At 40.9% G+C, this 13,528-nt stretch overlaps 1 long non-coding RNA gene across 5 annotated transcripts; it reads left to right on the forward strand.

Annotated features, from left to right (window-relative positions):
* Positions 1-11,147: 11,147 nt before the first annotated feature.
* LOC104757519 (uncharacterized) lies at positions 11,148-12,852 on the forward strand. Of its 5 annotated transcripts, none has more exons than XR_762443.3 (6): positions 11,172-11,614; positions 11,694-11,813; positions 11,891-11,994; positions 12,125-12,186; positions 12,366-12,551; positions 12,644-12,852. It is a non-coding gene; the product is annotated as an uncharacterized LOC104757519 (long non-coding RNA). The 5 variants fall into 5 exon arrangements; XR_015587279.1 differs by having other exon boundaries at positions 11,928-11,994; XR_015587278.1 differs by having other exon boundaries at positions 11,199-11,614; positions 11,899-11,994.
* The last annotated feature ends 676 nt before the right edge of the window (positions 12,853-13,528 follow it).

Below are 13,528 nucleotides of genomic sequence, written 5' to 3' on the forward strand. Positions count from 1 at the left end.
TTGACTATACATTCTTTGATAAGTACTCCTTCTTTAAAATCTATCATTGAAGATGAACGATTAGGAGGGCATTACCCCTATGTCCATTATGGTCCACACATTAGTTGTTGGTTCCTTCTGAATCCATCATCGAAAGAGAAAGAGAAGGAGTATGAGTTTTATGCTTAGGAGACTTGCAATGATATTTGGTGTTATGTCCATCATGGTCCATACATACTTTGTTGATTGTTTCTTCTGAATCCATCATCGAGAGATAAGAAGTAGGTGATTTATAACATTTGCCTATATTTTTACCTTTTTTATTGACCCCTTCTTTTGAATATATCGCACAAGCTGTAAATTAGAACCAAGCTCCTTGTCATCGCTAAGATTAAGACCATGACCATGACCATGATGTGCGTGAGTTTGCAGGCGCCCAATTTCTTGGTCAAGAGTCTTAGCGGATGCCACATCAGCATGTGGCTCCTCCCTACCAGACCTGCTGAAAACGCTGGTGGTAATAGAGTCAACCATGAGTGTAAACACTGCAGAGATCATGGCTACAAAGCCGGTGAAAGAATACTTGTGTTGGGTTTTCTTTCTAGTGGGAAAACCAATTGGGTTTGGTTAACCAAACCTGAACTTGGGTCATTATATTAGTCCATGAGATTAATATTGGACTTTAGGTTATGAGACACTATATAAACACTCTTAACCTGATTATTGGCATAAGGAAAAATAGAGAGAAGAGAGTTTATTTTCGGATCTAGAGTAGAAGAAAAAAACAGAACCTTTAGAATTTGGTGTTTTGCACGTTTGGACATTCAAACGAGCTCCGATCTGGCTGATTTTTGGAGGGTAGCTTCGTGACTCAGTGTTCTACATATTTGAAGGTGGAGATCTTGTTTCAACGGTTGGTTTGTGATAAATCTGAGTTTTAGCGTGTGATGAGATCATGGACGGCTCAACCGAACTAGACGGACCTAAGGAGCAGCTCGAACCTGAGGAAGCACCGGAGGAGCAGCTTGTACCAGCGGAAGCAGCGGAGGAAGCATTAACCGTTCCAGCGGGTCCTATAACAAGGTCACGGTCCAAGAGGTTCAACCAAGCCATCACTGGACTACTCAAGGAGCTGGACAAGAACCAAGAAGACATGGCTCAAACCACTATGATGTTGCTCACAGCTCAAGGTGCTCGGTAAAGGGTAAAGTGTTGCTTTGGTGCTCTTTTTCCCTTGGTCAAGTTTTGTCCCATTGGGTTTTCTTGACAAGGTTTTTAATGAGGCCTAAGTAACATTTTCAAGCCCCTTTGCCAGCCCAATTCGTGGTCCAAGGTTCCCCACAAAGGCCTTGGCCCATTTTCTATCTCTTTCTCATTCAAACTTTGCATTTATTGCTTTGTAATTTCCAAGACTTTGTGCATGAGCTTGCATGAGTGTGGACTCTTGCATGAGCTCCACCTCTTCTCTTCTAGATCCTTCTCCTTCGTCCCCCTTCTCCTATTTAAAGACCATGTATCTCTTCTTTGTTTTTCATCAAACATTTTAATCAAAAACCTTTCTTTTACTTGTTTAATCTGAGAAGTGTGTAATATATTCTCAACTTGTTTTCTTCTTAGTGTGTAATATCTAAGTTGAATTCGAGCCTGAAGTCTAAGAGATTTTCATCTCTCTTGGAAGTTCACTTCAATCCCCTTTTCTATCCGCTGCATCATTTCACCATTCCATCTCTTTCAATCCGCTGCATAATCAACCCCCTTCACCTTTCATTTGTCCGATCTATTGCATCTTCGGTCTCTTGATCTTCATCAGTCCGATCCATCTCCTTCAAAGCCTTGAAAGTGTGTTCTTGGGAGCAGATTCCTCACCAGGAGTCTATCATGTGGTATCAGAGCAACCACTCTGCATTCAGGTTTTGAATTCCAATCGTCACTTTCTTTTATTTTCAGATCTGTCGTTCATCTTGCGAGAATTTTATTAAATGTTTTACTCGTTCAAAAATTATAAACTCAACTGTTTTAGAACCAGGAACGAGTCTAGTATTTTTGAAAATTGATTTGAGAATTTTTGGATTCGTTTTCATAATTTTCCCAGATCTGTTTTCATTTACGTGTTTTTAGAACTATTTACTGGTGGATCTTTGTTTTTCTTTTCAGGTACCATGGTGACATCAGAAGAGGAAGAGTCATCTACATCTAGTCTTGAAAGGAAGATCCTTAAGTCAGTCACCGCAGCTATGACAACCATGCTTGATACTAGACTTGGCGCTCTACACTTGAATCAACCAAACCCGGAAGCAAATCAGCGTCAAAGGCAGAACCAGGAGGAACCAAGGCAAGACGACGAAACCAGGCAGTACTATAGTCGCGGTTCTTCACACAGCAGTCAGCGGAGGCGTCGACGTGAACGTCCAGTACCAAGAGATCCGTTGGGAGGTCTTAAGTGCAAGATCCCAGCCTTTCACGGAACCAGCAACCCGGATACCTACTTGGAGTGAGAACAGAAAATCTAGTTAGTGTTTGTTTGTCAAGAGGTCACCAAGGTCAACAAAGTTAAACTTGCCGCAACCGAGTTCTACGACTATGCTCTAAGTTGGTGGGATCAGCTTGTTACCAGCCGCAGACGTACCGGAGACATGCCGATCGATACATGGAACCAGCTGAAAACCGTCATGCGAAGGAGATTTGTGCCGAGTTATTATCACCGCGATCTTTATCAACGATTGACGAACTTAGTTCAAGGAAGCAAGACTGTCGAAGAGTACTTCAAGGAAATGGAAACCCTATTGCTAAGAGCTGATGTTCATGAAGATGGAGAAAATATAATGTCGCGATTCATGGGTGGTCTTAACCGCGAAATCCAAGACCGTCTAGAAACCCATCACTATGTGGAAATTGAGGAGATGCTTCACAAAGCAGTCATGTTCGAACAACAAATCAAGAGGAAGAACTCTCGATCCAGCTACAGCACCGCTAAGACCAGCTACAGCTCAGGTAAGTCAAGTTATCAAAAGGAGGACAAGCCCAGCTATCAGAAGGACTACAAGCCATTCGTCAAGCCAAAACCGTTTGAATCAGACCCGAAAGGTAAGGGTAAGAAAGTGATCACAAGGACAAGGGATATTCGTTGCTTTAAGTGTCAAGGACTTGGACATTACGCAAGCGAATATGTCAACAAAAGGATCATGGTTCTTAAGGATAATGGCGAGGTGGAGTCTGAAGAAGAGCGTTCGGAAAACGACTCTGTGGAAGAGGGTTTGGAAGCCCCAGCTAAAGGAGAGCTGTTTGTTGCTAGGAGATCGTTGAGTGTTCTAACCAAATCAGAGGAGCAAGCGCAAAGGGAAAACTTGTTCCACACGCGATGTATTGTCAAAGACAAGGTATGTAGCTTGATTATTGATGGTGGAAGTTGTACTAACGTTGCAAGCAGGACTATGGTGGAAAAGCTTGGCTTAGAAGTGCTCAAACATCCAAAACCATATGCGCTTCAATGGCTCAACGAAAAAGGTGAGATGTCCGTTAAGGAGCAAGTCAAGGTGCCGCTTTCTATTGGTAAGTATCAGGACGAAATCATGTGTGACATACTTCCGATGGATGCTAGCCACATTCTTCTTGGACGTCCATGGCAATCAGACCGACAAGTTCACCATGATGGCTTCACCAACCGACACACCTTTGAACACAATGGCCGCAAGACGACTCTCATTCCCATGACGCCGCATGAGGTCTATCTTGATCAGCTTAGCATAAAACAGCGAACCGCCAAACAAACTGAACCAACCGATAACAAGGGTAAGAGCAAGGTAAGTCACAATAGTTTACTTTTTGTTTATAAAGAGACACTTGCTTGTTCTACTAACCCCGAACCGGTGCTACCGAGTGAGATTGAGTCGGTTTTGCAAGATTTTAAGGACGTGTTTCCGGAGGATAACCCCATTGGCTTACCACCAATCCGAGGGATCGAACATCAAATCGACTTTGTGCCGGGAGCCGCTCTACCGAACCGACCAGCCTATCGCACCAACCCAACCGAAACAAAGGAGCTTGAAAGACAAGTGAACGAGCTGATGGACAAAGGACATATTCGAGAAAGCATGAGTCCATGTGCCGTTCCAGTGCTGCTAGTACCAAAGAAAGATGGGAGTTGGCGTATGTGCGTGGACTGCCGAGCAATCAACAATATAACGGTTAAGTATCGTCATCCTATCCCTAGATTAGATGATATGCTTGATGAATTGCATGGCTCTAGCATCTTTTCTAAGATTGATCTTAAAAGTGGATATCATCAAATCCGTATGAAAGAAGGTGATGAGTGGAAAACGGCTTTTAAAACCAAACAAGGGTTATATGAATGGTTAGTAATGCCGTTTGATTTAACTAACGCGCCTAGCACTTTCATGAGGTTGATGAATCATGTCCTTAGGAAGCATATTGGTGTATTTGTTGTGGTCTATTTTGATGACATTTTGGTTTATAGCAAGAACTTAGAAGATCATGTCATGCATCTTAGACTTGTTTTGGATTTGCTTCGCAAGGAAAAGCTTTATGCAAACTATAAGAAGTGCACCTTTTGCACAGATAATCTTGTTTTCCTAGGCTTTGTTGTGAGTGCAGATGGAATCAAGGTTGATGAGGAGAAAGTCAAGGCAATCAAAGATTGGCCAAGTTCTACAAATGTGAGCGAGGTGAGGAGCTTTCATGGCCTAGCAGGGTTCTACCGAAGGTTTGTTAAGGACTTCAGCACTATTGCCGCCCCACTCACGGAAGTGATTAAAAAGGACGTTGGTTTCAAATGGGAAGCTGCACAAGAAAATGCATTCCAGGCTTTGAAAGAGAAGCTTACTAATTCCCCTGTTTTAATTCTTCCAAATTTTATGAAAACTTTTGAGATGAAGTGTGATGCCTCAGGGATAGGTATTGGAGCTGTTTTAATGCAGGATCATAAGCCCATAGCTTTATTCAGTGAGAAACTTGGAGGAGCTACACTCAATTATCCGACCTACGACAAAGATCTTTATGCTTTGGTCCGAGCCCTACAAACGTGGCAACACTATCTCTGGCCGAAGGAGTTTGTCATTCATACTGACCACGAGTCTCTTAAGCACCTCAAGGGACAACAAAAGCTCAACAAACGTCATGCGCGGTGGGTCGATTTCATAGAAACTTTCCGATATGTGATCAAGTACAAAAAAGGTAAGGATAATGTCGTTGCCGACGCATTATCTCGCAGGTATGTTTTGCTTACTTCTTTAGATGCAAGATTGTTGGGTTTTGAGCAAATAAAGGACTTGTATGCTGATGATTCTGATTTTAGCAAAATATTTCAATCTTGTGAGGAGTTTGCTTTTGGAAAATATTATCGCCATGAGGGTTATTTGTTCTTTGAAAATAGACTTTGTGTGCCTCACTCTTCTTTGCGAGAATTGTTTTTAAGGGAAGCTCATGGTGGTGGTCTAATGGGTCACTTTGGAGTTGCTAAAACCTATAAGGTGATGCAAGAACATTTCCACTGGCCGCACATGAAACGAGATGTTGAACGACTTTGTGAACGGTGTGCGACTTGTAAGCAAGCTAAGGCTAAGGTTCAATCCCACGGTTTGTATACCCCTTTACCTATTCCTTTGCATCCTTGGACTGATATATCTATGGATTTTGTGGTTGGATTGCCTAGGACTAGGGCAGGTAAGGATTCTATTTTTGTGGTGGTTGATCGCTTTTCTAAAATGGCGCATTTTATTCCTTGTCATAAAACTGATGATGCATCTCATGTTGCTAGCTTGTTCTTTAGGGAAGTTGTTCGATTGCATGGCATACCTAAGACTATAGTTTCTGACCGTGATACTAAGTTCCTTAGTTATTTTTGGAAAACTTTGTGGTCTAAGTTAGGAACTAGATTGCTTTTCTCTACTACATGTCATCCGCAAACAGATGGGCAAACTGAGGTGGTGAATCGAACTTTGTCTACCTTGTTGCGTGTGCTTATCAAGAAGAACCTTAAGACTTGGGAGGATTGCTTGCCGCATGTAGAATTTGCTTATAATCATTCTATGCATTCGGCGACTAAGTTTTCTCCATTTGAAATTGTTTATGGGTTCAACCCCACTTCTTCTTTGGATCTAATGCCTTTACCTTTGAGTGTGAGAACAAGTCTTCATGGCAAGAAAAAGGCCGATTTAGTTAAACAGGTTCACAAAAAGGCTAAGGAGAATTTGGAGGCCCGAACGAAGCTGTATGAGAAGTATGCGAACAAAGGGCGTAGAGAAGTCATCTTCAATGAGGGTGATCAAGTGTGGGTTCATCTTCGGAAGGAACGTTTCCCGGAGGAGCGAGCATCCAAGCTAATGCCGAGGATTGATGGACCATTCACAGTGCTCAAAAGAATCAACAACAATGCCTACCAACTCGACCTCCAAGGTAAGTACAAAGTTAGTGGCAGTTTCAACGTTTCTGATCTTCTTCCTTATTGTGCAGATAATTCGGATTTGAGGTCAAATCCTTTTCAAGTAGGAGAGGATGATGAGATCATGGACGGCTCAACCGAACCAGACGGACCTAAGGAGCAGCTTGAACCTGAGGAAGCACCGGAGGAGCAGCTGGTACCAGCGGAAGCAGTGGAGGAAGCATTAACCGTTCCAGCGGGTCCTATAACAAGGTCACGGTCCAAGAGGTTCAACCAAGCCATCACTGGACTACTCAAGGAGCTGGACAAGAACCAAGAAGACATGGCTCAAACCACTATGACGTTGCTCACAGCTCAAGGTGCTCGGTAAAGGGTAAAGTGTTGCTTTGGTGCTCTTTTTCCCTTGGTCAAGTTTAGTCCCATTGGGTTTTCTTGACAAGGTTTTTAATGAGGTCTAAGTAACATTTTCAAGCCCCTTTGCCAGCCCAATTCGTGGTCCAAGGTTCCCCACAAAGGCCTTGGCCCATTTTCTATCTCTTTCTCATTCAAACTTTGCATTTATTGCTTTGTAATTTCCAAGACTTTGTGCATGAGCTTGCATGAGTGTGGACTCTTGCATGAGCTCCACCTCTTCTCTTCTAGATCCTTCTCTTTCGTCCCCCTTCTCCTATTTAAAGACCATGTATCTCGTCTTTGTTTTTCATCAAACATTTTAATCAAAAACCTTTCTTTTACTTGTTTGATCTGAGAAGTGTGTAATATCTTCTCAACTTGTTTTCTTCTTAGTGTGTAATATCTAAGTTGAATTCGAGCCTGAAGTCTAAGAGATTTTCATCTCTCTTGGAAGTTCACTTCAATCCCCTTTTCTATCCGCTGCATCATTTCACCATTCCATCTCTTTCAATCCGCTGCATAATCAACCCCCTTCACCTTCCATTTGTCCGATCTATTGCATCTTCGGTCAATTGATCTTCATCAGTCCGATCCATCTCCTTCAAAGCCTTGCAAGTGTGTTCTTGGGAGCAGATTCCTCACCAGGAGTCTATCAGCGTGGCTGGTCGTGTCTGGAATTTCTAGATTTTTCTGCAGCATCTGGGGTGAGTGTTCGTAAGATCCAACGATGAGATTTTCTTGGTCTGAGATAAAAATTTGTAGAGTTGTTCCTGACTTGTTTATCTATGATTTGTACGGTGGAGATCTGAATAGGTTGCCAGAATGAATCTAGGGTCGTTTGGAACTGCATATTTTTTGCTTTTTGTGTTCTCTCTCTTATGTTGTTTTCTTATTGAGATTGCTACTTGCAGCCTTAGTCTCTGGAGAGGACGTGGTTGTACTCAAATACATTGGTGATAATGGAATTTTGAGTGGACTACGGTCCCGTGGTTTTTACTCCTCGCATTGGGGAGGTTTTCCACGTATAATTTTGTGTCTCGTTTATTTTACGCTATGAAGTTTTTGCTACCAAGATTATTATATTTTCCTCACAGGTTCACATAAGTTAAGGTGAAACTTTATTCCGCTGCGCAACTGTGCGTTGTTTAATCAACAAAGTGGTATCAGAGCTTTGGTTTAATAACTTTGGTTATAAGTTACTTTGTGAACGATGAAAAATATGGGTAGAATGATAAGCTTGAATGGTTCTAATTATCATCTATGGAAAGACAAGATGGAAGATTTGCTTTTTGTGAAGGAATTTCATGTTCCTGTCTTTGAGGAGAAGAAACCTGAAGATAAGACTGATGATCAGTGGAAATTGCATCATCGCCAAGTGTGTGGTTTGATAAGGCAATGGGTAGATGATAATGTGTTGAATCATATTGAAAGTGAGACTAATGCTCGTTCTTTGTGGTTGAATCTGGAGAAACTGTTTGCTCGAAAGACCGGGAATAATAAGATGTACATGATCAAGAAGTTGATTGAGTTGAGTTATCAGGAGGGAACTCCGATGACTGATCACTTAAATGTGTTTCAGGGGCTGCTTAATAAACTTTCTGATATGGGAGTCAAGTTTGAGGATGAGATTCACGGTTTGTGGCTTCTTGGTACATTATCAGATTCTTGGGTAACTAGAAGACGGTCTAATGCTAGTTCCTCGCGTTCAGATGTGTTGGTCACTGATTCAAGGAGGAGGAGTACATTAGAGAGCCCAAGAATGATAAGAACAGGAGCAGGAGCAAATCTAATAAATTTGCTAATATGGAGTGTCACTACTGTCACAAGAAATGACACTTGAAGAAAGATTGCTGGAAATTGAAAAGAGATAACAAGCAGCAAGGTAAGCAAGAAGAAGTAGATCGAGTGACAATCACTGATGATCAGTTTCTCATTCTTCTTGAGAATGATGCCTTTAATGTATGCCAGGACACCAGCTGGGTGGTTGATAGTGGAGCTACTAATCATGCTACATCCCAACGGGATTTGTATTCTACCTATAATTCGGGTACTTATGGTTCTGTGAAGATGGGGAATGATGGTTTGGCTCAGGTTGTTGGCATTGGTGATATTTTCTTGGAGACTAGTCTTGGGACTAGACTTGTGCTTAAAGATGTTAAGCATGTCCCTGATCTTTAGATGAATTTGATATCTACGGGAAGACTTGATGATGAAGGTTTCTACAGTTTACACGGTGGTGGTAAATGGAAGCTTTCACGTGGTTCTATGGTTGTGGCTCGAGGTGAGAAGCTTTCATCTTTCTATTTGATGCAGGCTAAGGTCTCCAAAGATAGTGTTAATGCTTTGGAGGATGATGCCATGGAGTTGTGGCATAAGAGACTCGGTCACATAAGTGAGAAAGGATTGTCTGTGTTGTCTAAGAAGGAGGTTATTCCAACTATCTCCGGTTCGCACAAAGAAGTGTGCGCATTGTTTGCGGGGTAAACAACACAGAGTCTCTTCAAGTCTTCTGCGCATTCTAGAAAACCCCAGGTACTTGATTTGGTGCATCCAGATGTATGTGGTCCAATGAAGACAAAATATATTGGTGGTGCATCATATTTTGTCACTTTCATTGATGCTCGTTCAAGGAAGTTGTGGGTTTTTACTATGAAGACGAAAGATCAGGTTCTAGGATATTTTAAGCATTTTGTGGCATTGGTTGAGAGACAGACGGGAAAGAAGTTGAAGTGTATCCGCAATGATAATGGTGGAGAGTATTCTGGACCATTTGTTGCTTATTGCAAAGAACATGGTATTAAGCATCAGTTCACGCCACCTGAGACTCCACAGTTGAATGGGTTGGCTGAAAGAATGAACAGGACCATTGTCGAGAGGGTTAGATGTTTGATTTCACAATCAGGCTTGGCACAGACTTTCTGGGGTGAGGCTTTGAGCTCAGTTGTTCACGTGTTGAATTTATCACCGAGTGCTCCATTGGAGGGTGATATTCCAGAAAGGGTTTGGACTGGTAAGGATGTTTCTTATGGTCATTTGAGGGTCTTTGGGTGTAAGGCATTTGTTCATATTTCCAAAGATGAGAGGTCGAAGCTTGAGATGAAGTCGCGACAATGTGTGTTCATTGGTTATGGTCAGGATGAGTTTGGGTACAGATTTTATGATCCCGTTGACAAGAAGCTCATTAGGAGCAGAGATGTTGTGTTCATGGAAGATCAAACGATAAAGGACATTGACAAGTCTGGAAAACCAGCTCAGAGTAATGAAAGTTTGATTGATTTAGAGGTTATTCCTTCTACATGAGTCCACAGTCAGGTTGAGGGTGAGGTTCATGTTGATACACCTGGTGCAGATGCTCCCGCACATGATGATGGTACTGGTGATCATGGTGACGATCATGGTGAGACACCAACTACCGAGAATCCACCTATTGTTAGAAGATCTGAGAGAGGTCTTATACCGTCGACTAGGTATAATCCTGGTGAGTATGTGTTACTTACTGATGGGGGAGAACCTAAAAGCTATAGTGAAGCTTTGAAAGATGAACACAAGGATAAATGGCATGATGTCGTGGGTGACGAGATGAATTCTTTTGAAGAGAACCATACTCTTGAGTTGGTGAAGTTGCCTAAGGGTAAAAAGGCTTTGCTTAATAAGTGGGTGTATAGGATTAGGCATGATGAGACCAGTTTGTCACCTCGATACAAGGCTAGGTTTGTTGTGAAAGGATACGGCCAAAAGAAAGGAGTTGATTTTGATGAAATATTTTCTCCTGTTGTGAAGATGTCATCCATTCGGGTTGTACTTGGATTGGCAGCGAGTCTTGATCTAGAGGTTGAGCAAATGGATGTAAAAACTGCTTTTCTTCATGGTGATTTGGAGGAAGAGATTTACATGGTATAACCGGAAGGCTTTGTGAAAAAGGGTGAAGAGGATTTAGTTTGCCGTTTGAAGAAAAGCCTTTATAGATTGAAGCAGGCACCGAGACAGTAGTACATGAATTTCAAGTCTGTTATGGGGGAGCATGGCTATAAGGAGACTACTTCTGATCATTGTGTGTTTGTGCATAGGTTTGGTGATGATGATTTTATCATCTTGTTGTTGTATGTTGATGATATGTTGATTGTGGGCAAGAACTTGAGCAGAATTGAGGAGCTGAAGAAGCAGCTTAGCAAGTTCTTTGCCATGAAAGAATCACTACAAGAAATTTGGGCATTGGTAGCAGATCACGGTAGCACTAATTCAACAACTGCTACTAAAAGTGTCAAAATTGAATGTCCAATTATACGATAGCATTAAATTCGTGCTAGGAAAGATTTTCGTTAATCCGGGAAAAAAATTCGCTATTATAGTTGAAAATTCGTTTTGGAGGCAATACACTAACCCAATTTTTTTGTTTTTTCATGATGAGAGAAAAAAACAATAATTTTTCGTCTTAAGTCTTAAAAACAAAAAAATTCTTCCTCTCATCCATTGTCCCTCTTTCCATTAACCCTAAATCTTAAAATTCCCAAAAATAAATGTTAAAGCCGCAAACTCTTCTCACACAAATCCTAAGGCTTCTCCTTCTTCCCAAATTCCTCTATCTGTCTCTGTTTTTCTCTCTCTATCTCTTTTGAAGAATATGAATTCGGCATCTTTCGATGAAGTTGAGATCTGCTGGAGCAAGAGAACCCAAACTTCCCGTCGAAGCTCCTTCCTCTTTGGGTATCACAATCGATGTTACAGGAAAAACCACCAACGACGCTTCCGCTTCCCTCCGATTCAAATTCTGGATCTGAGATTGATTACGACTCTGAGCGAGCTTGGTGGTGGTGGGTTTGAGACCAAAGATTTCTCTAATTAATGGTATCTAAAATCTTCTTTCTCTTTTAGTTTACTTTGGATTTTTATCCAGCGAACGCTTAGTATCAGCGGCGATTTATAGGAAGCCAAGTAGTCACCCTCGGTGTATCAAGATCTTGGTTTCGGACTATATACCAAGTGTTCCCATCTGTTGGAGCTTGTTGAAGAATAATAAATCCTCAATTGCTGATTTTGATCCAAGGTAAAAAAGTGTTTTTATTTCTTTTAAAGTTAAAGATATTTAGGTGAAGTTAGTTTTTTTCTGGGATCTCATTGTAGATTGTTAGGTCTGCTAATTCGCATATTACCAATTCAGTGACTCTTGGTTCCAAATTCGTTTTGGTGGTCATAGTCTTCTTTAGTCATGGTTTGGTTCTAAGCGAGTAAGAATCTCTTTCCAATCTTCTCTGTTTTTACTCTTGTGGTTATGTACCTCTTCACATCTGGAGTTTAGTTAGCTTTGTAGGAATCTGTACTCACATGTGATTTTTGTTCTTTGGATGTGTTTTGCAGTGTTCTTCACGAAGTGGTCAACAGAGCAGACGATGGTGGAATCACACCTCTTCATAATGAATGTAGAGATTCTCTAATTGAAAAAATTAATTCTGTAGTTTTGTTTTCACTTTGGCGCTTTGGTTATACATTGTAGGTGCTGGGGGTACACAACTCTCCATTATGCTTCATGTGATGGAAACACGTAGTGTTTTGTTTCATTTGGATCATATATGAATTCATTTGACATTTGTTTTCACAGCTATTGATCGATAAGGGGGCCTGTTTTAGCTGCCATGAACTCCAACGAGTTTGTTCTTCTCTCTATTTCTCCGCCTGTAAGATGGCTGCAAGATAGGAAGCCAAAATCACATCTGCTTTGAAGTCCCAGATTGAATAGCTACAACAAGAGAGGGATGGATTTCAAAGGATGGTGATTGAAAACCAGGTTTGTAAACACTTTAAAGTAAGAGTTTTACCATTGCTTATGACCGATTCAATTTTATTATGCTGACACTCTTTTATTTTTCCCACTTACAGTTACTATAAGGTGATCTGCTGATGGTATGAGTGGAGATCTACTAGGGCTGCTTCGGTTTCTTTATTACTTGGTTTGGTGAAGAAATGTACCTTGTTTTTCTTTATGACTTGGTTGGTGATTCAAGCATTTGTATCTTTTGGGAATTTGATAGAATGATTCTATGTAAAATGTATGTTTTATAAATTTAATGTAGTATTAATTTTATTTATGAATCAATTTGCAATTTATATTTTATGCATTATAGGTTTCAAATAATTGAAATATAGAACATAATAATATACATTACAACAGCATTATCAAAATGAACAAAACAATATTTTACAGCACGAAATGTTTGCTATAAAAACAAACATAATAGCACAAACTAAGCGCTAGTTAATAATATTAAATAGCGGAGTATTAGCGCTATAATAGGTCAATCTACCATAGCGCGTAAAAACTGCTACAGTAGGAGGGGGTCTACTATAGCTCCTCATTATACAGCGTTTTCAAATGCGCTACGAAAGCCCTTTAGTAGCATTTTCCGTGTGCTAGTAATGTCCATATTTCTTGTAGTGAATTGGGTCCAGCGATACAGATTCTTGGTATGAGAATTGTTAGAGACAGAGGTGAGAGACTGATTCACTTGTCTCAAGAGAAGTACATTGAGAAAGTACTTAAAAGGTTTCACATTGATAAGTATAAAGCTGTTGTTACTCCTCTTCCTACAGACTTTAGATTGAGCAAAAAACATAGTCCAAAACACAAAGTTGGAGAAGGAAGATATGGTAAGGGTTCTGTATGCTTCTGCAATTGGTAGTTTGATGTATGCCATGGTCTGTACAAGACCAGATATAGCTCATGCTGTTGGTGTTGTTAGTCGTTTTGTCTCCAATCCTGGAAGA

The sequence above is a fragment of the Camelina sativa genome, chromosome 17, assembly GCF_030686135.1.
Source record: "Camelina sativa cultivar CO46 ecotype springtype chromosome 17, ASM3068613v1".
NCBI classification, from domain to species: Eukaryota; Viridiplantae; Streptophyta; class Magnoliopsida; order Brassicales; family Brassicaceae; genus Camelina; species Camelina sativa.